Source organism: Atractosteus spatula (assembly GCF_055471065.1).
Source record: "Atractosteus spatula isolate fAtrSpa1 chromosome 10 unlocalized genomic scaffold, fAtrSpa1.hap1 SUPER_10_unloc_1, whole genome shotgun sequence".
NCBI classification, from domain to species: Eukaryota; Metazoa; Chordata; class Actinopteri; order Semionotiformes; family Lepisosteidae; genus Atractosteus; species Atractosteus spatula.
Genome location: NW_028296612.1, coordinates 5,813,538 through 5,820,554, shown reverse-complemented (window position 1 = coordinate 5,820,554; position 7,017 = coordinate 5,813,538).

Genomic DNA, 7,017 nt, shown 5'->3' with positions numbered 1-7,017 from the left:
TCTGTCTCTTATCCCTCCGTTTCAGCCCTGAACTGGGAAGAAGACCAAGAGCCCACAGGAGCCCACACCTACAAAGACACGCTGTGGCTCAGGGGAAGAGCTCTGGACTTCTGCCTGGAGGTTGTGGGTTCAAATCCTGGAAGGACCTGGAGCTTTTGTTAACTTAATTCTTGTGAACATTAAGCCAAGAGCACACAGGAGCCCCAGACTCACAGAGACACTGTGGCTCAGTAGAAGAGCTCTGGGCTTCTAACACAGAGGCTGTGGGATCAAAACCTGTAGAAAACAAGATGCTTGGTTTTCATTTAATTTGCACAAATATTCACATAATTACACTTTTATTTTTATTTATTTTAGGAACAACTGAGCCCCAACACAGAGGAGCCTGTAGGACATCCAGCAAGATTAATCCTGAGACCCAAAACAAGCTCCAGCCCTCGTTTACCAGTCTGATTTTTATATGGGATCATCCCCAACGAGGCCCAGGAGAACAACCTGCAGCCTATAATCACCTGCCTCGCTGCTGGAAGACGATTGGTGGGGAGACAGTTAAAAGGCAGGAGGGGAGGCCTTCAGTCTGGTGCTGCTGGGGACAGAGAGCAGTTGTGCTGAGCAGAGCAGGAGGGAAGAGCTGCAGAGCTGAGCTGTGTCGGGGGAGGAGGTCTGACTGCTGAGCCTGGGAGCTGGGAGTCTGACTTGTCTTCACAGAGGCCTGGGGAAACCGACTGCACGTCTAGCTACAGTTGGGAGAAGAACTAGAGGTTTGTCTTGTGGTTTCTGGAACGCTTCATCTCAAACTGTGAATAAAGAGCCCTGTTTCCTTACCTTGTGGCTTTGAGTGTCTGTCCTGAGAGCTGTCCAGCTGTGCCTCAGCTGCAGTAGAAGGAGGATGGGGGCTGTGAATTGCACAGTGGGTCAGGACAGGTCCCTCGTCCCCTCTGAGCTGAGAAAGATGAAAAATTACTGGGTTTAGCTTCACTGTGAGAGACTCCCCTGGCCAGGAGGTTAGAGCAGTCATGAGGATCAGCTGTTACTTTTTCCCTCATTCTCCCAGAGTGAGTCCTAGCAGAGGGTCACCAGCCCCCCTCCCCTGCACCATCCTAAACACCAGGACCACTGAGAAGTAGGCCTGCAAACTGTCCCAGATCGGTTTCTGTGTTGGAGGCGAGAGCTCTTCTCTATCTCTGCTCCTCCAACAGCACTAACACCATCTGTCACTGCCTGCTTTTCAAATGTCTTCTGACCAATCATCTTTGTCCCAGGGCTCAGGTGACTGAATGGAGCAGGTCCTTGTGGGTGACGCAGTTCTCCCAGCCCTCTGCATGAGCTCTACTCCCCCCCCCCTCATTATACACACTGGCTACAGCCTAGAATTAACAGCTGCATCAGTAACCCAGGGGAGGCAGCCTGTTGGCCACCATTCCCTCATGGTCTGCTGGGAAATGTAGTGCAGCCTGGAGGGGATCACTCTGCTGGAGAATCAAGGGGGGGGGAAGAGGCAGATATTTAGCCTCTCACCTCCCTCCATCTCTGAGCCAGACGCCTCTTGCTGCAGTGATCGCAAACAGAAGCTGTGACTTTAATCAGGGTGCCCCTTTCCTTTCTGTCTGAGGCTGCAGCGTGGGGGTTTGGGTACAGTGACAGGAGAGAACACAGTCCCCCGTGCCTGTGAGAATCATGAGATGGGGTGTGGCCAGCCCCTCAGTTAATATTCACCTTCTGACTATAGTGACTTTATTCACAGCTCCACCAGCTCTGCTCTTGCCATGGCTGTTTTCAAAAGAGGTCAGCTCGGAGCCAGTGAGGGTGCTGTACCACAACACCAATTAAAGGTCTGTGTGTAAATATGAGAGCAGAGGACAGGAGAGTAGTTAAAGATAGGTCTGCAAACTACACGTCCAGGGGGCAGAGGGCAGGAGCAGGCTGGAGCATTACTACAGCTTGTGAGAGCAGAGGACACATGTGAGTAATACTGCAATACACATGAGAGGGCAACACCGCTCAGACTATCACCGCACTACCGGTGAGAAATCAAAACGCCAATACAGAAGTCAACACACAAATAAAAGCATCACAACACTACAAACAGAGGCAGGTGACAGGGTTGAGTAATACACTAACCCACAGCTATGGATTTAGCCCACCACTGTAAGTACTACAACACTCTAGTGTGAGATACACAGGTGAGAGTTCAGTATTAGAGCTGTAGGTACTATAGTACAACATGAAGCTAAGACCTTAAACAATTCTGATTACAACAGTACATATAAGAGCTCAGACCACAGACTTGAATATTACAGCACAATAGTACAGTGGAAAGCTTAGCCCACAGGGCTGAGTATTACAACAGTACAAGAGCAGAGTTCAGTACTTGTTTCAGCATTAAAGCTCAGTACAGGTGGTAGTTTAGGCTGTAGCTCAAAGTACTATAAAAACACAGAAGCAGAGTTCAGTAAGCAATCTAACAACTCCAACAATACAGGTTAGGGTCATTATGGCCGAGTACCACTCTTGTACAGGAGCGGAGTTCAGTATAAGTTTTAAAATATAAACTCGGTACAAGTGAGTTCAATACACAGCTCTCAATAAGACAACAGTACATATGAGTTCAGGACAGATTTGAGTACTACAGTACCATGTACAGGTAAGAGCTTAGCACACAGTCCCGATTATTGCAATAGTACATGTAAGAGCTCAGACTACAGGCTTGAATATTACAGCACAATACAGGGGAAAGATTAACACACAGGGCTGAGTATTACAACAGTAAAAGAGCAGAGTTCAGTATATACACCGCAAACAAAGCTTAGTACAGGCGAGAGATCAAGACATAGAACAGAGTGTTACAGCTGTACAGAGAGTTCAATATACAATCTGACAACTTCAACAATACATGTTAGGGTCACTACACACATTTGTGTATGACAGCTGTACAGCAGCAGAGTTAAGAACACAGTACACAGTACAAGTGAGTTCAGTACACAGCTCTCAATGTTACAACAGTACAGGAACACAGATCAGTATACAGGTCTGAGAATTACAACAATACAGGAACAGTTCAGTACATAAGTTTAAACAACTGAAGCTCAGTACAGCACACAAGAGTTTTACAGCAGTACAAGCAAAAGTTCAGCACACAGGTTGAGTCATTACACACACACACACATTTCAGTATTACAACAGTACATGTGAGTTCAGGAAACAGAGCTAAGTACTACAGTACAATGTACAGCTATGAGCTTAGCACACAGTTCTGATTATTACAATATAAAAGTATATTGTATATATAATACACAAGTATAGTACACATAAGAGCTCAGAACACAGACTTGAATATTACAGCAAAATACAGGGGAAAGCTTAACACACAGGTCTGAGTTACAACAGGACAGGAGCAGAGTTCAGTACATAGATCAGTGTTATAACAGTACAGAGGCAGAGTTCAGTATACAGGTCTGAGAACACCAACAGTACATGTGAGGGTCATTACACAGGTCTGAGTTACAACAGTACAGGTGAGAGTTCAGTACACCTTTCAGAATCAGAGCTCAGTACAGCTGATTAGTTCAGCACACGTGACAGTGAGTATTACAGGAGAACTTCAACACTATTTTTACATTTCCAGGTTATACTGAACCAGTGACGATGAGTGTGTTTCAAACCACAATGAAACTACCACGTGTACAATCTCCACTTCACAACACAACAGAGATGAAGTTACAATGTACTGTCTGAGCAACACCATATCACCAGCACGGTCTGCAGTTCAGAACAAGGCAACAAAACATCAGAGACCTGAAAGCAGCCCTCTTACACTGTAAACATGCTCTTGACCAAGAGATGTTGCTACTATATTCATGTTAATTTTTTCATGAAACCGATACAGCGACATTTTTTAGATTCCTTAAATATTGTGGAAAAAAGCAGTAAATCTGATGGAAGATCACACATGAGAGACATTCCTGCAGGTCTTATATTTCTGGAGGACATGCTGTGTCACAGGCTGTGTTTGTGATCTGAACGAGTGCAGGTGAACAGAATTCAACAGCTCGATTTCAAGACTGTTTTACCCACAAACACTACTTACTTGTCAGCTCAGCACACAGATGTTGAACAGTTCTGGGGTGAAATGTGCTGCACAACCTGTGCTTGCTGGATGGGACTTGTGGAGGAGACCCACATCAGTGCCCGTGTTTATGACCCGTCTCCTTCCTGGCTGACCCCTTGGAGAAGGAAACAGTGCTCTCTCACAACAGAGGAGCGGACCAGCAGAAAGTCAAACTGTTCTGAACAGTCAAACACGCGACAGTGAGGCTTCGATTGAAATACAGACGCCAGTTCAAAAAGACCAGAAAGGATTAAGGGTGGTAGGAGAGCCCATTTCATGTGTGTGTACAGCAGCTAGTGAGCAGGAAGGATGTGGCCAACATACAGCACGTTCACAAAGGTGCATTTAATATGAAATTTGTACAGTTTTCTGATACTGTCAGTTTTTGTTAGCGAGATTTAATAACTGGTCTAACCAAGTTGAGAGAGTTCAGCGCACAGTTTTATCACAGGATTTAGAATTGGGCTGGATTACAGGCAAGAGCTCAGCACACTGGTGTGACACTGGGTATTAACATTCAGCACAGGAGAGTTTAGTACACAGAACAGTGTTAAATCACAGGACAGGGAAGGGCACATAGTACTGGTTTGTCATCGAGTAGTAAAGTTCAGTACAGCGGAGTTCAGTACACAGGTCTGAATATTAAAATACACTACAGGCGAGGGTTCAGAACACTGGTTTGTCATTGCGTAGTAATGTTCAGCACAGCACACCCATCAGTCGTTAATTAAAGTGGAGAATTCAGCACACAGAACTGTCATTATTACAGAGCAGTACAGCTGAGAATTCAGCACACAGGTGTGTCTTGGAGTATTATAGTACAGTGTACAGAGTCCAGCACACAGGTATGAGTGTTACAACCGTCCATATTAGAGTTCGTCACACAGGTGTGTCAAAAAGTATTAAAGCTCAAAACAGCCGAGAGTTCAGTACACAAGTTTGAGTACTACAACACCACAGGCAACAGTTCAGCACTCAGGTTCAAATACTAAAACAATACAGTTCAGCACACAGGTGTGTCAAGGAGTATTAAAGCTCAGTGTAGGAGAGAGTTCAGTACACAGGTTTGAGAATTCAAGTTCACTACAGGTGAGTTCAGTCCAGCTGTGAGTATTACAGTACACTACAAGGGTTCAGAATACTGGCTTGTCATTGAGTATTACATCTCAGTACAGTTGAGAGTACAGCACACAGGTGTGTCTTGGAGTATTATAGTACAGCGTACAGAGTTCAGTACACAGGTCTGAGTGTTATAACTGTCCATATTAGAGTTCTTCACACAGGTGTGTCAGTGTCATCATTGCAGCTCAATACAGGTGATAATTCAGCACACTGATTATTAAAGCGCAGTACAGTTGAAGAATCAGTACACAGGTGTGTCCGAGTATTAAACTACAGTACAGGTGAGAGCTGAGCACACAGGGTTGAGTTCTGAAGCAGAATAAAGGTTTTAGTTCAGCACACAGGTGTGTTGAGTATTAAAGCTCAGCACAGGCATGTGTTCAGCTCACTGGTCTGAATATTACAACTGTACACAGGTTCAAGTACTAAAGCACAGTACAGGTGAGCATTTAGCACACAGTGTGTCACCGAGTGCCAGTGTTAAGGTACAGCCTTCATGAGACATCAGCACACTATTGTCAACACTACACTGTCTACAATACACCTCTATAATAAAACATCAGAACAGTAACTGAAGTACCTGTCTCTGGGATACAAGAGCTGTGTCCCCCTCTGGAATCGAACCCTGAACTCTGCAACCCACCGGTCCTAATCCCAGCTCAGCACTGCGAAGCTGCTGTTTCACAGACCACATGCAGCTGGACTGAGAGAGAGAGACGAGCAGAGAGACGCCACAGAGGAAGAAATACAGACAGCAGAGAGCTTCTCACCACCCTCCCAACTCCCCGTCCACCCCTGTCTTCCCACTGTCAGCCTCTGGACATCCTGGAAAACTGGGGAAAAGAACACAGGAGAGATCATTCAACCCACATCCCAACTAATCCATACCTGTCTTCCCACTGTCAGCTTCTGGACATCCTGGGAAAACGAGAGACTGGAGAGAGCATCTAACCTCCATCACAACTCCCTGTCAACACCCGTCTTCCCACTGTCAGCCTCTGGACATCCTAGAAAACTGGGGAAAAGAATACAGGAAATATCATTCAACCTACATCCCAACTAATCCATACCTCTCTTCCCACTGTCAACCTCCGGTCATCCTGAAAAACTAGGGAAACAAGAGACTGGAGAGAACATCTAACCTCCATCACAACTCCCATCTTCCCACTGTCAGCCTCTGGACATCCTGGAAAACTGGGGAAAATAATACAGGAGAGATCATTCAACCTAGATCCCAACTAATCCATACCCGTCTTCCCACTGTCAGCCTCTGGACATCCTGGAAAATTTGGGAAAAGAATACAGGAGAGATCATACAACCCATAGCCCAACTAATCCATACCTGTCTTCCCACTGTCAGCCTCTGGATAGTCATGAAAATCTGGGAAAAGATGGCAGGGGAACCCAGCCTGTATCCCTAGCTGTCAGTGTGACCCCTGTGGCTGGTGCTGCATGAGCTCAGAGAGCAGGAGGCTCTGCTGTCGGCTGTACAGCTCACGAGTCTGAGGGCAGCAGTCCGGCTCGGTCCTGCTCATCCGAGTCCGAGCACAGCACTCCCTCTGCTCCCCAGACTGATGCGGCGTCGTGCCATCGAGAGAGACCCCCAGCCAAGAGGAACGACCACATCGCCCCCCGGCACAGAGGAGCTGTGCGGATTCGTTCACAGCGGTTAACCACACCGCGCTGTGAAACTGAGAGTTTGCAAGTTGGGCTCTGTTATCACTATAATTACTCTAATCAGCCCAGTAATGGCCGACACTGACCTCGGTCCTCAGCCTGCGGGCTCT